At 47.5% G+C, this 20,211-nt stretch overlaps 1 protein-coding gene across 4 annotated transcripts in view; it reads right to left on the reverse strand.

Moving 5' to 3' along the window:
• Positions 1–20,211, reverse strand: part of C3H10orf71 (chromosome 3 C10orf71 homolog) — a 47,264-nt gene that overhangs the window by 9,780 nt on the left and 17,273 nt on the right. Inside the window, exons 1-3 of one of the 4 annotated variants that reach the window (XM_076931442.1) lie at positions 15,091–15,173; positions 14,855–14,969; positions 13,176–13,410 (exon numbers count right to left, since the gene is read on the reverse strand). The gene's annotated coding sequence lies outside the window, so the exon portion shown is untranslated. Of the gene's footprint in view, positions 1–13,175; positions 13,411–14,854; positions 14,970–15,090; positions 15,174–20,211 lie in introns of those variants that run through there. The other 3 variants (XM_076931441.1, XM_076931440.1, XM_034498450.3) reach the window with 3 other exon arrangements.

Here is a 20,211-nt window from a genome sequence, read left to right on the forward strand (position 1 = left end):
TGTCTGCAAGTTGAACATGTCAACACAGATGTGGCAATGCTTTCAATTGAGTATCATGACTTATACCCCATCCAAGGCAAAGCAAGGCACACACACATGCAAATGGTTGAAGGAGCAAGATGATAGGACATTTAGTGACAAAGGAACCTGACTTTAGGCCCCAAGACCATCTGAAAAGATTGGATTGACTAGTTTGCACCACCAAATAAAATGCATCCCATGGCCAGCAGGTCCCCCAAAGCATGGCAGGGAGGGGAGTTCAAGCCAGCTGCCGCCACACGTAGACGTGGCCTAGATGAGAATGACATGGTGGCATTTATTGCCAGTTTGTTGAGGACTTGTCATTCTGTGCTCAGACCCTTCCTCTACTCACCTGCCTCATAGGCTCATTGTCATGGCTGCTGGGATGGTTTCCACTGGTCACCATGGCACCACCTTGCTCACTCCTAGGAGCCATTTAAAAGAAGCCCACCTAGGCTCATGAGTCCTCTGGCACAGGATTGGCGTGACAGGACATACTGTGCAGTGCTGAGCCAGGTTAGAAGTCAGGCCTTAGAATAGGAGCTGGTGAGTGCATAGGGGACAAAGCGAACTGTACCTAGGGTGGGGTGAATTCCTCCATGTGGCTCCACCTTCAAAGCAGCTGTTTCCCTCCACACTTCCTGTGCATGCTTTCCCTGAAGAGTACCTTAGCTTACATGCTTTGCCTTTGGCTTTTGTCTGTTGCTCCAGGGTGAATCTTCCAAGGGCTTCAGACTGCTGGTCTGACTGAATTTCTAGCTACAATTAAGATGGTTGGCTTCCAGCAAGTTCCCTTGGCTCCTCCTTGTCATGCTCTGATCAGCTTCTTGCCTTCCCTCCCTCTCTGTATTATTTCTTCTGCATCTAGCTAAGGGTTCTGTCCTTACTGTGTAACATGGGCGTAACCCCACCTTTATTTAGAATAAATTCTAAAGAGATACCTGCTCCCCTCTTTGGCTATCAGACTATCAAAAGAATGGACCTCAAGTTTTTTCAAGGAGTCTTATGTGGGAAGAGGAAAAGGCTGAAGGCCTGTGGTCATCCTGAGGAGGAGCTTGTCTCCTGGAGAAAGATTTTATGACTTATCAAATGGTCTTGCAGAAGAGACTTGGAGCTGAGGTGACAGTGGGCGGGGACCACACCTCAACACACTGTTCAGTTATGCATAGCTCTTGCTTTCTGTTGAAACTATCCTCATGTCAGAACTCCCTAAGATGGAGTTGGGGAAGTTGCTGGATATCTTTGTCCCCCTTCCCAACATGCCACATGGAATAAAAGTACCTTTTCTGTGTTTCACTCTTAATGTGGTACCTTTGGTTGGCTTATTGGGGATGGATGACTGAACTTGACTCATTGGGACATAGGGTATGACCCCTGAAATTTGGTAACTGTGACTCTGCTCACATCTGAGCATCTATATACCAGGCTGTATCCAGACCCAGCTGAGTGGCTGGCTCCAGCCCAAAGCTCCAGCCAGCCAGCTCCAAGCCTGTGGCTCTCTCCCTCCAAACTCACACGTTTCAAGAAGCACCCAGGTGCTGTCTCTGGGAATTCCACTAACCTCAGAAACACAAGCAACTCCCTTCTCTTCTTCTTCCTGAGTCCCCCATTTTCTCCATTTCTTAGCCCTGAGATTCATTGTGTGTGTCTCTCTCTGTGTGTGTAGATTTGAGTGCAGTTGTGTGCTTGCTGCAGAGCTCATGTGGTGATCAGAGGACAATCCCAGGAGTCACTTCTTACTCTGTACTTTGTTTGAAGGGTCGGGTCTCTTGTTAACTACTTGTACTGTGTGTGCCAGACTGGCTGGCCTGGGAATTTCTGGGGATTATCGTATTTCTGCCTCCCATCTTACTGTAGGAATTACAGACACGTGCTCGCTACCTTTTTTTTTTTTTTACATGGGTTCTGGAGACTTGAACTCAGATCCTCTTTACCCACTGTTCTAGATTCTCAACATCTGAGACTCATTTTAAAGATCTCTTTACCCCATTTTCTACTATCTATTTCCATGTTAGTCGCCGCACTGGGTCCTATCATGGTTCTTGTGGGCTACTGCAGGAGAGATATTCCTACCCTCCATCCAGCTTCTAGAAATAAAGTCTGATATGTCAGCCTCTTGTTTAGAAGCCTCAGTGGCTTTCAAGTTTCCAAGAATACTCATGTTGGACTATTCATCTCCCATGGATTTTTCTCAGCTTCTTCAACATCCCATGTGAAGCTCTAACCATGAGGTCTTTATTTTCTGAACCTGGAATTATTTTCTTCCCTCTTGTGCCTGCTAACTGGTTAGCTCATGCACATGCTTCAGAGCCCTGGATTATGTGTCCCATCAAAAAGTCAGCTTCTTGAGGCCACTTCATGCCTCCCATTATATCAGCGTTTTCAACCTGTGAGTCTTCACCCCTTTGAGGTTGAAGAACCCTTTCACAGCGGTCACATATCAGATATCCTGCATATCAGATATTTACATAATAATTCATAACAGTAGCAAAATTATAGTTATGAAATAGCAATGAAAATAATGCTATGGTTGAAATAGCAATGAAAATAATACACCACAGCACGAGGAACTGTATTAAAGGGTCAAAGCATTGGGAAGGTTGAGAACCACTGCATCACATACTCCTGTGACAGGCTCTGATTATCTCTGTTACAGTGCTGTTCTATCTGCAACTGTTGGCTCTCATGACTTGATATTTAACATGTGTCTGTCCTGTTAGTCTGTGTGCTTCACCACTACTGCATCTCTCTTGCTTCCCAAACTGTCTCCCTCACATCCACAGCACAAGCTGTCTTACACACATGAGCAAATGTCACACTCCTGCCACGACTCTGTTTATCCAATGGACTTGGATAGATTTCTTTCTGTGACTCATTGATAAGCTGAGAATCACAAAAGTCTCATGAATTCCAAACTAGACAATTTTTATATCCAAGTGGGATTTATTTATTTATTTATTTATTTATTTAATTCCAATCCTCCAAGCATACAAAGTTTCCTTTTGGTCAAAGGACAGTTAACTGGGTTATCCTTAGAGCTCATTCACAGGACAGCTGGGTTCCAGGCACCCATTCACATTGTATAGGTCAGAATTACGTTCAGGGAGAACTCAGAGGAACCCTACAATCTCACCAACTCTCTTCTTTTAGTGCTCCAAGCTGGGGTAGCTTTGATGTCCTTGGAGTGGCCAGTGTTTGGCAACTCCTTCTGAATCCATTTGACAGCCACACTGCTGATGGTCATCGAATGATACCAATATAATGGTGGGTATCAGAACGCACAGTGGGCCATCTGCCCTGAATGCCACAGTCAACCCTGAAGAGCTCCAGAGAACACTGGGGAGTCAGGGTTCCCAGGCAGACAATGGCACACTGCAGACACACCCCTGCCAGACACCAACGTGAGACTGGTGACTGATGCACTAAACCAGATGGGGAGAAGCACACTCGGGATATTGTGCCTTTTCTTTATGAAAGTTTGTCTCTTTGAGTAAGAACATATCAAAGAAGCCAGTGTGACGGTGCACACTGGACCAGCTGAGCACTAACATTCACTCTGTACTCATGGTGCCATTTAAGTATGGGATGCTCTCACCTTGTCTCAAGGTGACCTGTCATTGCACCGCTATATCCTGCCAGACCTCTTGCACACTCAGAAGGACCAGTGTGTCTTTCCCAATCTGTGTCTCTGACTGCCCTGGCCTGCCACCCACTGGCTGGGGGATCTGCAGACACATGTCCTAGCAAGGTTCGTCTGAGCAGTTGTCCCTCTACAGAGAATGTCTCTCTTTGTCCCTGAACAACCTCTTGCCATGTCCCCATCTGGTGTACTCCTTGTAGAATCCATTTCTTTTATGTTACATTTTCTGTTCCATCCCATATTTTCTGTATGAATCTGCCTCTCTAACATTTGGAGATCTTTGGAGTGAGGCCAATTTGCTATGTTTCCTCTACCCTGGGCCCAGTGCCTTGCTTGCCTTGTGCAAAAGCTGTCAGCTGCTGTGGTGGGGAGTATGTCTGGGGATGTGGTGGGGAGCATGTCTGTGTTGACAAGCATCCTGGTGTGTGTGATACACAGATAGGGGGCAGGCTGAGAGCTCAGATACCTCATGCTCTCCACATCTCCCTCAGGGATCAGGCCAGCTGCTAACCCAGGCCTGAGAGTGCCACACAGTCCAGCCTCTGCTGAAGTGCCCTGACCTCCCTATATCCCAGATGGAGAACACAAGAGGTGGCCAGGTGTGGAGACTTGTGTGTGTCTACCTTTAGTTCCAGAAGCTCCACCTATAGCCAGCCACTCTTTCACTCCACACAATGACGAGTACAATTGTCCCACCCACGAGTACAGAGCCCTGATGGGTGACTCCAGGGTGGGGGTCCCAGCTTGCATGTCATCATTCATATATACTGTCAGTGTCACTTCTGGGATGAGACAGCAGCGCCTCAGAGAGGCAACACGGACATTCTGTGCCTTCCAGGTAGTGGGAGATAGAGGTGGGCTGGGCACCCAGGCCACATGACTCTCAGATCCACACAGACCAGGGGACATAGTAGGAGACCTGACTTTTCTAGGCTGGGCAGAACGAGCAGACTAAAGTCTGAGATGACTGGTGAAATGCAAATTTCAGACAGTTAGTAAACACCCTTTAAATTTCACATATATTCAGGTGGAAAATGTTTATACCAAAAGTTATTCTGAAATTCAAATGCCATTGCCCTCTTGGTATTTCAGTCTGGCACTTGGAGTCTTACAGCTCATAGACCCCAAAGCAGATTACAGTCAGAGGAAGCCAGCATTGTATCAGTCCTAAGATGACAGAGCACAGCACACTCCTGAACACACTTTGTGGCTCTTGGCTCTTTTTGGCACCCTGTATCTCACTTGATTCTCATAACTGTTTTGATAAGAGTTGAGCAGAGCCTCGTCAGCATTTTATAGGTGGAGACAGAAGGCACAGAGAGGTACAGAATGCTGCCTAATATAACACAGCATGTAAAGAAAAGGAAGAATTGGGGCTCCCATTCAGCTCCAGTTACTACTGGATTCCTTTGTGTTTTCTACAGCAAGAAACTGAGAAGATGGGGCTCAGGTTCTAGGGGCTGCATCCCGGGGCAGTATGGTGGGGGAGGGGGGATTCCTTGCTACTTTTGGCTCCTGGGTGAGACTCGGGGAAGAACTGACAGTGTAGGAGAAAAGGAGGCTGCTCATTTCACATTCCTGGCCATCTCAGCTTTCTTCCTGGGAGCCACAAGAGCTGATATGGCTGGGAACATGGGTCCCTCTGTTTGGAAAAGGTTCCATGCTACTGGGCCACGGGGACACGGGGCTGACTTCTGTCCAGCTGGGGCTGGGGCTGGGGCTGGGGCTGGGGCTGGGGCTGGGGCTGGGGCTGGGGCTGGGGCTGGGGCTGGGGCTGGGGCTGGGGCTGGGGCTGGCTCCGTTGGCCCAGAGCCCGTTCTCTGCTGCCTGGTATGGTACGGATGTCTTCTGTTCCCCAGGCTTGCTGCTTGCCACAGGAGGCCTCTGGGGTTTGTTCTACCACTGGTTTGACCACTTGCCTGTGGTGTGGTTTCCAAGTCCAACATCTTTGGGAGGATGTAATCGCCTTAATTGAATGGTATTTTCCGTTCTTAGTAAGGGGAAGCAGGAAGACAGAAGACATGACAGGTTAACTTTATCACACCCAGAAGGTCCTGGGAAATTGGAATTGATTCCTCTTGCTGGGCTTTTGGGGTGCTATTTGGAGGAATCAGCTCATGCATACCACAAGGAGCCATTTAGAGGAGTGAGTCATGACAGTTCACTCATTTGTCCCCGGCTAGGAAGCCTCATCCCAACCTAAGTGAATACAGAGTCTCTGCCAGCCCAGCCCAGCCCAGCCCCTCACTGTAGGCCATGACTTGCTGCTCATCCACTGGCCAGGCTCTTGCATTCTATGTGCAAATCCAGACAGCCCTGTGGCTTCAGAGGCCCTTGTCTATGTTTTATACTTCTGAAGGGGACGGTCCTAGTTGGCTTGGCTTTTAGAGGAGAAATACTATATGGGTGGTTTAAGTACCAACACTGAAGCTCTTATGTCTGGGAAGTTCAGGCTCAAGGTGATGGAAGACATGTTATCTGGTGAGGTTCTATTCCTGGTTGTGAATGGATATCCTCTTAATCTATCTATACATGGTGATGGTGTCTTTCTGGTCTTCTCTTTTAAAGGTATTCATAAGGACTCCAACCACCTAACTAAATTATCCTTCACAGGCCTGCCTCTAAACACTAGCCCATAAGGAATTAGGGTTTCACCATATCCATTTTGGGTGACACAAACATCCAGTCTATATCAGAGAATGATAAAATGGCCAAATAGGTGGGCTCCTTCAGGAGTGGAGAGAAGGTGGAGAGAAGCAGGGTGTCCACAGGGTGGGAGGCCTGGGGCACCCTTGTATAAACCTATATTGGCCGAGTCACTGATAGAACTCAGTGGATTTTCTTTCCATCTTACACTGGGGAAAGCTTCCAGGGTCCTTGCTTGTCCCTTGTTTAAGGCTCTGGAGACCTGGATCTGAATAATACCTTAACTTTAGCCTCAGGGGCTTTCTCTCTGGTGCTATGGTGATTGTCTTCCACTATCAGCCTGAAGTCTAAATGGATGTGTCCTTGTAATCCCTTTCAACTTTAAAACTCAGAGATGTAAACTCTGCTGAGAAAAGGCTCTTGTGAGTGGCACCTCAAGCCTTTTGAGGCATTTATCCACTTAGTGCTGGTTAGTGTACTTACTATATGCTCCATATCTGGTGCTGGAGATACAGTCTGGACAGGGCCGATCTGAGACCAGAGTCCTTTTCCCATGGAACTGGGAATCTTGGTAAAGGTTGCTTTGTATTTTGGGTGGCATTAGTGGCATTAGTCTGTCTCTCTCTCTCTCTCTCTCTCTCTCTCTCTCTCTCTCTCTCTCTGAGGTTGTCAAGCATGTGTGAAAACACACAGCATTGATTTGTAGAAGAGTTATTGCATCTGACATTTTATTTTTAAACCTGGCTGGTTGGTGTTTTGTCAACTAGATACAAGTTAGAGTCATCTGGGAAGAGAGAACTTCAGTTCATCAGATTAGCTCGAATAACGAGTTATGTGGGAGGGTGGCAGTGCCACCCCCAGCAGGCGGTCTTGAGTTGTATAAAAAAGTTGTGAGCAAGCTACAAGGAGCAGTGCTTCAGTTCCTGCCTCTAGGTTCCTGAGTTCCGTGAGTTCCTGCCCTGGCATCTCCCAGTGGTGGAGAATGATCTGAGAACTGTAAGATGACATAAACACTTCCCTCCCCAAGTCACCTCTGATTATGGTGTTTATCATAACAGTAGAAAGCAAACTCACTATAGTATTCAAGGCCTGGCCTGATTTGAGTAACTCTCAAGCTAGGAGATAAGTGGTGAAAGCCAGGAACTCTCAGACTGACCCAGTGATCTAGTGGAGTATAGGCTCCTCACAGTGTTGGCACCAGGTCCCAATGGCAGCACTGGCTTGGCTTAAGTTTGCATCATTCACTAACTGCAATCACACATAAATGGGTCTCTCGGCCCTGCAGCAGGAAAACACCCAACACACTGCCGGGATCTTGGATGAAGACAGAAGCTGACTAGAACTTGCCAGACACTGGGCACTGGCTATACTTGTGTAATCTCTACTACTGCCTCAGGCCTGTTGTTGATGGAGATAGCCGGGGGGGGGGGGGGGGGGGGGGGGGGGGGGCAGGGTCATTTCCATCATACAGCTCAGCCTGCATGAACATGAAGTTCATTCTGTCTGGGTTGCCAGACTACAATTTCTAGAGGGACCAGTTTTCCAGAAATGTAGGATCATTGCCTAGACCTGGAGCTGAGTCTGTAGCTAGTGTAACCAGGACTTGAAGCTACTGATTCCAGGCATCACAGACCCAAGCAAGGGAGGATCCAGTCACAAGAGAAATGAGAAGTCAGGGGGAAGGAAGGGAGGGCTAGTCTGGGATGGAGGGGTCTCCTGCAGCCTGTCTCCTTTCAGCTTCTACTCTGGATCCCCTATGACCATGGCAGGCCAAGCAGGTTTATGGCTTTGCTCTCTGGGTTCTATGTGCTGATTTGTTGACTGGCTTATTTCCTGATGGCAGCCTGATGTCCCCAAAGCAGAGTTGGGCCCAGGTGTGCACAGCAGGCATTGCAAGGTGCAAGGGAATCTGGAATACTTCTGAGTCCCAGCAGGCTCCAGCTGTGAGTGCTTTTGAGTGGTGTCTCACTTGCATAAGCTTGCCCTCCAGCGAGCAGCTGCACTCGCTCACAGTGCTCTTGCCCACCTCAGACAGGGCAGCACGAGATGTCAGTCCTCTGAGTGCCTGGTAGACTTGGCCAGAGCTGAGTTTCTGTATTTCTGCTGCATTAGGGAGGAGGAGTTCATGGCATCACCCTCCTTTTGACGGTGCTCCCCCCTCCACATCTCTGAAGGTGCAGATGCCAAGCGGCAGGGGCCTCCATTCCCTTCAGAGTCAGAGATGTCCATCTACCTTTACAGGAGTGATGGAGCTAGCATCAGAGGCAGAACTGGAGGCCTCTGGACCATCTGTGATTCTCTTCTTTGTGCTTTTGTCAGAATGGGGATGAGTCTTGATCAACCTGTACTTTCCAAAGAGGATCTGATCACCTTGCCATTCATCCAAACTGCATGCTTGATGCCAAGGATGTCACCAGAAGAGGGCCACACTGCTTCTAAGACATGAGGGGTCCACCAGTACAGGCTTCTACATGGGGTCTTGGTGTCAGTCTAGCAAGGCTACTTAACACTATAACTATGACTGAATGACTACACGCCTTAGACCAAGGTTCTCAATCTGTGGGTCCCAACCCCTTTGGGGATTCAAATAAATGACCCTTTCACAGGGGCTACCTAAAATCACCAGAAAACACAGATGTTCTTATTAGGACTTGTAGTAGCAAAATTACAGTTATGAAGTAGCAGCAAAAGTGATTTTGGTTGGTGGGGGGGGGGGGGGGTCACCACAACATGAGAAACCGTATTAAAGGGCTGTAGTATTAGGAAGGTAAGAACCACTGTCTTAGAGCCTCAGTCTTTTCTGAAGTTGTGGAGCTAATGCTGGGTGCCTTGTGGAGGCATTCTTAGCAGGGCTTCGGGAATTGACCACTGTAGACCAAAGTCCCCTAGGGGTGACATCTGGCTCTGTTCATGTATAGACTCCACATTTATCTATACTTCCCTTCCACCTTCTCCATGGACATCCTGCCCTGGACTCAAAATGCAGAAATCAGTGTCAGAAAGGAGCTGCAGAGGCAGTTCTGGGCTATTGGGAAGAGCCAGAAGCTTGGTTCTATGACAGTATCATTCTGCACATGTCTCGTATCTGTCATTGTAAAATAGGGACAGTACAAACCACCCCCGTTTATACCTATTTTCATCTGAGTGGAGACTGGAAACCCGAAGTCCCAACCCTATAACTGACAAGGTCAAATAAGCTTCCCTGGGGAAAGGCAGACTTCCCCTGATGGTAGACTATGGGCAGGGTTGTGTGCTTGTGTGCTCACAGTCCCCACAGAGAATGTGCCTAGCACAAGGCCAAGGCATTTACCTGTCAAAGGACCAAATGGAGGGATGAGAGACATTTTCATTTGCTGTGCACCTAACACAAGGTCAACATTACATGGCACCAATACCATCAATATTTATTGTCATTTAATACAATGACTGCACTGGGAACTTTATTTATGGAGAAGGAATGTGAAACCTAGAGATGCTTAGTACCTGGTGGTGTGGGGTTTAGACCTGGCACTGCTGAGGGGGAGGGGCTCCCACCACATGTATCATGCATGTGAAAGTCTCCAGCACCTTCTAGGATGCTTGCATAGGCTGAGCATCTTCTCAGCACTGTAGTGAAACTCATAGCCCCGTGCTATGGTTTCACGTTTGAGTCTCCCAGGAGCTGATTTTAGGACCTCTGACCACAGAATGTCCTCTTCCCTGCATCTGCCCACCAAAACATGAGACTCAAGGACTCTGGAACTCTCTAGCATCTTGTATAGATGGAAACACTGCCTTGAGGGATTATAGTTTCAGAACACAACAGATTTTGGACAAACTTTTGTTTGTCTGAGCCTCCATTGGTGCTGGTATGCTGGCATGCTGGTCCTCCCAGCCCCCTGGCATCCATGGGAACCACTTTTAACTCTGTAGAGTCTGTGCAGAGGGGGTCCCATGCCACAGACCTTGGTTACCCTGGTGCCATTTCCCAGCACACTCATATGCTGACGCAGATGGGGATGCTTCCTTAGGACAGGATGTGGTTATGTTGGGAATAATTTACTGCCCAGCAACCATCCTTTCTCCAGCCCCCAGAAGGTATCCAGACAAGGAAGAGCGGGACCCCTGAAAGTCTGCCAGGTTGGATAGAAAGGTTGGCCCAAACAATACCTCTTCAGCAAAGCAGAGGGGGAACCAGAGAGTCTTCTCTACCCTCTTGGAGGACAATTGCCTCCCCTGGGAAAAGGATGGTACCAGCACTCTAAGGGGGCTCCTGGCCATCTGCCCTTGCACTTGTCTAACTCTTGATCTTTACCACACACTTCATATATATGATCTTGTTTGGAGTTCCAATTGGCAGGTTAGGTAGGCTTGGTGCTGAAAGTTTTTAGACAGAGAAATTGTAACTCAGAGAGGTTGAAGAACTCCCTTAAGGTTATGGCCAGGAAGTAGAGGTCAAGACTCAGACCCATGGCTCTGCGCTACACAGCTCTGTCTGAGCAGTGCTTCTGCCTCCCAGCCCTGTGAGCACTGGTTGAGTTACCTGGACAGTCCACCTCACCACTCTGAGCCTCTGCCCAATCAGCTGCAGTGATCCTCACCTCCCTGGGAGGTTGTGAAAAGAACAGGTGGAGAGCAAAGAGTACCAGTAGATTCATGTGGAGTCAGGATTCAGTACAAGGGATACAATGTGGCCTCACCACATTGTATCTCACCACAGGATACAATGTGGCCTGGAGATATCCATCTATCTATCTATCTATCTATCTATCTATCTATCTATCTATCTCAAGTTCATGTCTACCCTTAACCCTGACTATGATGGATCAGGACAGCAGTGACAGAAAGCTTCTCCACTGACCTGGGGCTGAGCAAAATTCCAGAGGCTTCTCTTGGTCTTGGATAGACCTCTTCTGGTGGTCTTCCTCACCCCTTGTGCATCCTTGGGCAAGTTATTTAACCTCTCTAAACCTCAATGTCTGCTTCTATGAAGGGGAGCCCAAGACTTACGATGCTGGGTGACCTCAACAATGAACCCAGACATACTAAGGCCTCGTCTGCTGGGCACATGTAGTTAGCCACTAGCCACTGAATGGAGGCTGTGGTGTGGAAACTGAGGACTGGGTGTGGCCTTGTGTATTGTCTTCTGCAGCACTTGGGCTGGAGAAAAATCTGATCTCTCAGGGAGATTTCATACAGCTATGACAACTTAGACTGCCGTAGAGGACAGAGCTAGACAATGACCAGTCAATGATTTTAAACCTTATCTTAAAACTTAGGAGTCTCTTGTTCTATTGACAGAGATAGCTGGGCATGCACATAATAGTTAAACTTAAAACTTCATATCAGGACTTCTAAATATAACTTGGGGGATCACCAGGCCTCTTTGTTCCTCTTTCCAATGTGGCCACATTGACTAAATCTCTTCTAATCACCAGAACTAGTTGGCCCATTGAGGACAAGTGACCAAGCCTAGCTTATTAGAGCTACAAATAACCAGGTTTTGACACCCCCACCCCCAACACAATGCTCTATATGGCCTGGTAGTCTTAGGACAGCCAGTTAAGGGGCTGCTACAACATCACCCGCTCCTCAAAAGTGACGTTCACAGTACCAGGTGTGAGAGCAGCTTCCTTTCATGGCACAGAGGCTAGGGAATGATCTGGAAAAACTGCCTCCAGATGTACTGACTGAAGCCCAGAACTCTCTCCTTCCTTTGGGCAAAAGCTTTAAGATGAGAAATGGCTGAGGTAATATCTGTCTTTCCACCTAGCCAGGCAGTTCCAGAAAAAAGGGACCTCTCAAAGAAAAACAAAACAAAACAAAACAAAACAAAAAACAACTGCCCTCCCAAACCTCCAAAACCAAAGATTAAAACAACAGTAATCACAACAACAATGGACTGCAGTACACTGCCAAGAACCAGAAGCTGGGTGTGAACACTGGGAACCATTTCTGGGAGTCCTTCCTGGATGCTGCCCTTGGCTCACATCTTGTCTGAGCTGGGCCTTGGAGAGCGGGGTGAGAACACTCTCCCAAGTCCTGAGAGAAGCACTGATACTTGTTGAGCTCTTCAGACTCTAGCTGTCAGATTCCTCTAAGGTCAGCTTACTCAGGCCCCGATAAGAATATATTTTGCTTCACCTTAGATCCATCCATCACCTGAGGCTGGTCCTCAAGCCAAGAACATGCTCTGCCTTCCCCTGACTGCAGGAGGCTGTATATTCCCCATATTGTACTAGTCCCATATACAGCTATGGTCACATGGACACTGTGGCTTACATTATGTGATATACTCAGCATTGGCATGTACTCCACAAGTTCCCTATTGGGTCCTGATCTCTGTCCTCCATCGATCCCTTGGCTTCCCCTCTAGCCACTCCCATCAGCTCCTGTCATGCAAGCCCCTGGGAATCAACCAGAGGCCAAGAGGCCCTTGGAGTTTTCTCAGCTAACTAAATGAAACGCAAAATGGGCAGGGCATGGTGGCACACTTCTGTACCCTCTGAACTTGGAACTTTGGAAGTAAAGACAGAGGATTCGGAGTTCAAGGCTGTTTTATGTTTTAAGAACAACAAGTGAGAACAACAAACAAATAAAAATCCATGGGATTACTAGGGCTATGAACTGGCTAGATTTGGTAAGAGAACACCAGCCCTGTACACCAGCCCTCAGGGATATTCCCTTAAAGTCCCTCACTCCTCTGCAGTAATCCTGGGCAGACTAAAAACCCCAAAAGGCAGCAAGCAAAGCAGCCTAACCTTGGTATCACCAGCAGGGCTCAGTTACCGAGACAGGCCGAGACTAGAGGAGTAAGCTATTTCAGAACATGGGGCTTCCCCCTGCTAGTCCGGTCAAGAGCAGAGAGGCAGGAAGCACAGACACTCACTGAGAAAAGGCTGCTGGCCAAGGAGATGGGCTCTTCCTCAGAGGCCACGAGGCTGCCTTTCTTGCTGCCTCCTCATAGCTCCCGCTGCCTGGTGTCCTGTAGACTCTGGTCTTTCTGCTTCAGCGACCCAGCATTTTATCAGGGCACTTCCTCTTTAAATGTGAGCATTTGCTCCCATCTCTACCAGCCTCTGGCCATCCAAAAAAGCAGGCACACTTGCTTTCAGCCCTGAGACCTAGAGGCAGACACAGGTTGGACTCAGGTCACCCGGAGATGGCTATTTATAAACTCCAAAATAAGCACAATCTACTCTGCTCCGCTGGCCACAAGGATGCCCCACAGGACTGGTGCCTCTAAGGCTAAGGTAACTCTCAACCCCACAGGGCAAAACTGAACACTTCCGGTGTGATCCAGAACTGACAAGCAGGTCTACGGGGAGGAAACTTCAGAGCCCGGATGCTGCTGGCCATGATAGGCCTGTCCCAGGATTATCTTTTTTCTTTCTTTCTAAATTTGTTTTTTTTTTTTTTAATCCTTTGACAATATATATTTTCTTAGTTCCTCCCCCACTACACTGGCTCATTCCTTTTCCATCCTGTGACCCTTTTCATCAACTTCATGCTTCAAACTTCTTACTTTCATGTCTTTTTGTGTGTTTGTTTTGAATTTATTTAGACTCCCTTGCACGAACTGTATTGCTGTTTCGGATGTATGTGGATTAAAACTCTACTCGGCTCTGAGAGCACGTGCCCCACAAGCAGTCAACAACCTTGTTCTGTAAAAAGATCACACAGTTGATTTCAGTTTTTCGCGCTGCACGGTCTGGGCAGGTGTGTAAAGGCAGCCTGGCTGTATGCAAACGAATGTGCTGGGCTGTGTGCCAGCAAAGCTTTATTTACAAATCCAGGCTCCCAGGCACAGGGCACCACTGTTTTCAAATGTTGGAAATGGAGATGTTGTTTAACCTGCACATCTGATTCCTGTATTTACAGAGGTATTTTAAAGTGTTAAATAATATTTCTTGATACTATTAAATTTTCATATATTCATATTTAAAAGTGTTCTCATCACTTACCAATTCTTCTCCATCAGGGAAAAAAGAGAGAAAGAAAGAAAGAAAGAAAGAAAGAAAGAAAGAAAGCAAGCAAGCAAGCAAGCAAGCAAGCAAGCAGGATGGCTTTTGATTGGGCCAGTCTGACTTGTGGGTTCTGGCTGGGCTCCCTGGGCTTCTTAAGGACTGCTGAGGGCTTTGTGTTGGAAACCCACGTGTTTTCAAAGCCCAGAAGTCAGAATGGCAGAAAGTGTCCCTACAGCCAGTGCCTCTCTCTGTTACAGCTGAGAGTGACAAAGGAGTCACCCCCTTCAACTCCGCTGTAAAACCTGGGACCCTGGTGATCCCACTTGGCAATGAAAGGATCAGACGTATCGACAAGCATGTGCTCACTCTGCCGTGTAGGAGCCGAGCACCCGAACAGGTCCATAGGAAGACAAAGTTACAGATATAGGCTCTAAATCTTCTGTTCATGGCTCATAAGACACACTCGGCCTCTAAAACCCCAAGCACTCAGTATGTCCTTACCCCACAGACACCATGCGGCACACCTTCACACTTAGACCCCTCCCAGAGCCGACACCCTTCTGCTGTCGGCTTGAGACTCCCTCAACCTTGCAGACTGTACCTTCCGTTCTCCCCGTGCGAGCGAGCGTCCCAGCTGCTGGCTCCACAGGCCTTCCTGGGATCTGGAGGGTTCACGGCTCTGCTCAGTTGCCCAAACTTCTTCCCCCTTAGCTGGGCTGCCCAGAGAGGAGAGGAAAGAGGATTCAGCACTCAGACTGCCCGAGTCTCTCCAGGCTACCCACTTGGGCAAAACTCAGTGGCCAGAAGCTGCTAGACATGGAAGTCTCAGAAGCTTACCCAAGCAGAGACTGGCCCCGGGAAACCAAACAGTGCTCTTGGTGGGGAAGAGGCAAACAGTCAGCTCTGCAGCAACACCCGCGTGGTGTCAAGTAACAGTCAGATTAAACAAACAGCCCTACAGGCTATTTTTAAATCCAGATCAGCCACGAGTAATAGATAACTTGGGGAGTGGAAATTGTTTGCTGATTAGCTGGACCCTCACCACGATTCCAGCCTCAGCTCAGAATGATTTCTAAGGCTATCCCAGAACCTAGATTTGAATAAAAATATCTCAAGATGAGAAGAAACACATTTGTCTTAAGAAACGCTAGGAACATGATAGTGTACGCCTTGGAACCAGTGCTGGAGGCCTGCTGATGTCCCAGGGCAGAAATAGCCTGTTTCATCATCGGCTCTGGACAACCATAGCCTGCATTCCTCGAGTAAGGAGCTATACTCTGCCATGCTTTTGGAGCAAGATAATCTGGCCAGCCACAGGCTGGGGGAAGGCTGGTCCTTTCAAAGAGAGAGGTGCAGAAGGATGTGAAATTATCAGGAAAGATGCAAGGTAAGTGTCCACTCGACGACTTGACCCCAGTGTTTGCAAAACCTCAGTACCAATGACAAATCTTTTCTATCAGCCCAGGGCTTCCCTCTTCTTCTCTGGGAAGGACTCCTAGTCCATCCCCAAAGTCCCAAGATAAGTTCACACCTGCCCTCTCTATAGATGCCTGGGGTCATTCTCCCTACCCCTAAATGGCCCTCCATCACCTTCTTTTCCTCATCGCCTCAAGCTGGTCCCGTGAAAGCTCCCATACTGTCAGGATCCAATGCAAGAGTGTCTTCTCTTTTGACTAAAGTCCCCTTTTATGCTCCCTTGGTCTGTGGTCCGAGTGACTCAAGCTGTCCAGTCCTGCCAAACACATGGCTCCATACAGAGCTCAATGCCCTAGGGGAGTCCCACAGAGTACTATACTCTGGATCTATTTGTGAACTGCCTGTCCTGACTTTGTGGGCACCTCAAGGACAGCCACCTCTGTCCTAGCCTTGAACCTTAGTCTGTGAACATCAGGCCCTCAAGGTGAGCTCGGCTGTGCTTACCTGGCTCAGCACACAGAGATGGTTTGAAGAAGACTCAATGTGAACCTTTCAGTATTATCCATCCACCTGTGACAGGTACCAACTTGAAATGGGAGTGAAAACAATACAGAGGCTCACGGAACTTTAATTCCATGAGCTAACAACAGCCAAACACTCTTCCTTAAACCTCAGTTTAACCTATGTTTAAACTGGAAAGAATACCTGTTACTCTGTGGGGTTAAATGTCAAAGGAATTAAGATATATACATGACTATATAGTGTTGAGATACCCAAGTATTAGTAGTGTATTTACTTTTTTTTTTTCCATGAGTTTTGTGACATCCTAAGCCATCTAGGTTATCATTTATTAGTTTCCTTTAAATAAAACTGAAGCCAACTTACTTTTTTAAATTAAAAAAAAAAAAAACAACAGAGCGTTCTATTAAGCAATACCAAAGGCAACCATAGATTTGATATTTTAGTGATTGTTTTTCCCCATTTCACATATAAATCAACTCATAATCAGTCGTTTGTCATCTGTGCACGGCCAGAGTCACTCGATCCCAACATTAGACGACAGTGACTGCTAAATCCCATTACCCGTGGAATTTGCCTTGAGTGAGCAACAAGAGCTGAATCGTTCAGTGAAGCCTCTGACTCCCCAGCTCTCTTTCCTGCCCTCTTCAGTGTCACTCTTAATGCCTCACAGGTGGCAGGCATGACCTCATGTCTGGTTTGGGATCACAGAAACGGTGACCTGTGCTCCTAGGCAAGAGCTGATACTGTTTGCTAGAAGTGGGTGACTGACAAGAGACAAGGGGAACCTTCGGTGGGGGGGGGGGCAGGAGTGACAGGCAGCTTTGTCAACAACTCTGGGAGAGAAAAAATGGCATCTATCTAACAAGAACTTCTGAGCATACTAACCAGACCACAGCTGACCACCTCAGAATCCACCGGCCCCAGGAAAAGCTTCCATCTTCCCCAAGCCATGGACCCCCACATCTGCATTGGTTACCGTGGGCACACTGACACACAGCACCCCCCGCAAAGACAACAGTTGGGCTTTGGATCAAGAACACAGGGTCTGCATAGCCCAGAGCTGGCAGGGTTCCTGGGGTCTGGCCAAGAAGAAGTGACCACTGTCTTCCAGCCCAGGAGCCATGAGCGGCGTGGAAAGAATGTGAATGAAGACACCATTCTAAATGTAGACTCATGGGTGCTATGTGAGCCACGGTGCTGTGAATGGTCTAGAAAAACAAGGCTTGCTTGTCCGTTCAACAGGATCGTAAATAAAGTTGTCCTCAGGCAGTGTATGACCATGTCCCATCCCTGCAATGTCAGCTCATAGCAGGGGCAGAGTGTCTGCTTAATGGTGGGAGCAAAAATGGCCGGGCTGTGGCCTCAATGCACGTGATGATCACTAGCTTCATCTTACAGTGACTTCAATCTGTGCTGCGTCTGTGTTAACTAGACATGGTTACAAGCTAGGAACAAAGACAGTGCACAATGGCTTCTATAGCTGGGCTCTGGTTATTTGAAGCTCACATCACTGCAAAGATTATGAGGTAATTCACCTGATTCTTCTACTCTTGTGACCTGGACATGGATGACTTTGTGTGTGTGTGTGTGTGTGTGTGTGTGTGTGTGTGTGTGTGTGTGTGTGTGTGTCAGCATCAAGATTTCTTTGGGAATCATTTCTGTCAGTGTCTTTGGGAGCCTGGTGCATCTTCCTGGTTTGATAATAAAATGAAAAAGCTAGCCAGTGCACAGAACACTTACACTGTACCTCCTACCATTCAACGTCCTTACACTAGTGAGCCACACACTACACACCCTTGATCCAAGCCTTTTGCTCCACACCGTAACCTGTCTGCTATCCAAGAGCATTGGGAGGAAGAGGGGAGAGAAACATACACTTCCACTGCCCTTAGTGAACTATTTCTACTAGCTGGGCCATGAAGGGTTCCATAGTTTTCACAGCCATTCCATAGCTGAGTTTGCTGGTATAAGCCAGTAAGGTTTAGGTAACAGGTTCATAGGTTTAAAGTCTGCCTGTGCTACGAATACAAGGCTAGCCTGGGCAACTTAGTGAGATACTGTCTCAAAATTAAAACAAAGAATAAATTAAAGGAAGGCTGGTGATTTAGTTTACTGAACATGCTAGCACGTATGAGGCTCTAGGCTTAATCCCTAGCACAGGAGTAGGGGCAGGGTTGAGACATACCGAACAGCTGGGGTAGAATGCTCAAAACATGAGCCTACGTGGCACGTTTAAGATCCAAACCATAATGTTCTTTCAGGAATATGAGATCTGTGTGCACACAGAGGGATGCTGACTGCTTATGCTGGTTCAGTGCCTGGCACTGAGGGCTGAACTTAAAAGAAGTGCTCTATTAGTGGCTTACAGTCTGGGTACAGCTTACAGACCCAGGTGGCTGAGGACACTTCCATGGGGCTGCTGCTCGTCCTGTCTGGATACAGTTGGGGCATGTCACAGTTGATGGAGGAAAATCTTGGCTTAAGGGTGAGATAGCCCCCTGAGGCTTAACCTCCAGGGTTCCTTGGTAAGGACTTCACAATGGAAGACTGTGAAATGTGTGTGTGTGTGTGTGTGTGTGTGTGTGTGTGTGTGTGTGTGTGAGACTTAGTAACTCCATAACACACAAACACTTCAATCATGTCCTGTATGGATCACATATTGAGGTGATAGTATAGATGACCCACAACTTACAATGGTCCTAACTGAGATTTCCCATTTTATGTCTATAATAAAATGGCATGTGTCTTGTGGTCAGCCTCACAGTTCAAATGTTAATTGGTTCTAGGCTGGCTGTATCTGGTCTTATAATTCTGGTGGTGCTGGGCAGAGACTAGAAGCTGTACCTCTCAGCTGTCCACCAAGAGAGCAACTCACCTGACTGTGTGCTCCGCTAAGGTGGCTGTTTTGTATCTGATGAATCTTCAACTAAGAATTTCAACTTCCCATGTGCTTGTTGGATTATAACCTCATTGTAAATCGGGGAACATGATACTTTGGATATTTTGGGTTTAACAAAACATATTATTAGACTTTGTTTCCACGTAGCTGGTGAAAACCTGAGCTTACAGGCCCATACAAAATTGGTCCTGACAACTGTCCATTATGGAAATGGGATGGAGGGTTTATGGGACTCTATTCCTCTTTGCTGAACTACTGGCTACTGATAGATTTTTGCAGAGGGGCAGCCCCTGTCTTCAGCTGTATACCCATGGCTGAGCCAGGCTCTAGTGGGTAGCTCCAACTCCAGGGCCACACAGATGGCCCTGGTTAAATTCAGTGAGTTTAAAACAGAAAGAAAAAGATGAGGGAAAGGGACCCATAAGGAAGAGGAAGTGGACAATAAGTAGTAAGGGTGGGAGAGAGATGAGAGGGGTCATGCTAACCATGACCAGGATGGTCACCATAACTATGGTAACCATAGCCAGAATGCACTGTTGTCACGTATGAAACTATCAAACAACAAATTTAATGAGTTCTTAAAATTTTGTTTGTGTGCATTTCTTTCCACTTGTTAAGCTCTTAGGAGATGTGACATGACCCGTGCGACTTGCACTGTATTTGCATTGCCCAGTGCTGGACCAGCTCATTTCTGGGTCACAGGTCTCCACCTATCCCCATGCAATCTCTGCAGAGTGCCTGGGAAGCACCAGGAGTGTCCGAAGCCAAGCTACCAGCATTGTAGGTCTGGCTTTAGAGATTTAAGGAATTTCTTCCCAGAATGCCAACAACTGACAAGCCCAGGCACATATCCTGATTTTTCCTCAACTTGGTACCTCCAGAACTCTGCAAGTATCTAACAAGATGGAACATGCTTACATGGAATAGAATCATGGCTTGGCATGTCAGATCATGATATTATTTTGTCATAATAAGACTGCTTCAGCTATGGTGACAGGAAATCTGCAGCCATTGGTACCCTTAGGACTTCGTGCTGAGAAATTATCAAGAAGCTGCATGCTTCCTTGCTGTGGAGTACTACACAGCCGGGAAAAGGGAAAAAGACCCCTTCTCTGTCCTGT

The sequence above is a fragment of the Arvicanthis niloticus genome, chromosome 3 (assembly GCF_011762505.2).
Source record: "Arvicanthis niloticus isolate mArvNil1 chromosome 3, mArvNil1.pat.X, whole genome shotgun sequence".
Taxonomy (NCBI): domain Eukaryota; kingdom Metazoa; phylum Chordata; class Mammalia; order Rodentia; family Muridae; genus Arvicanthis; species Arvicanthis niloticus.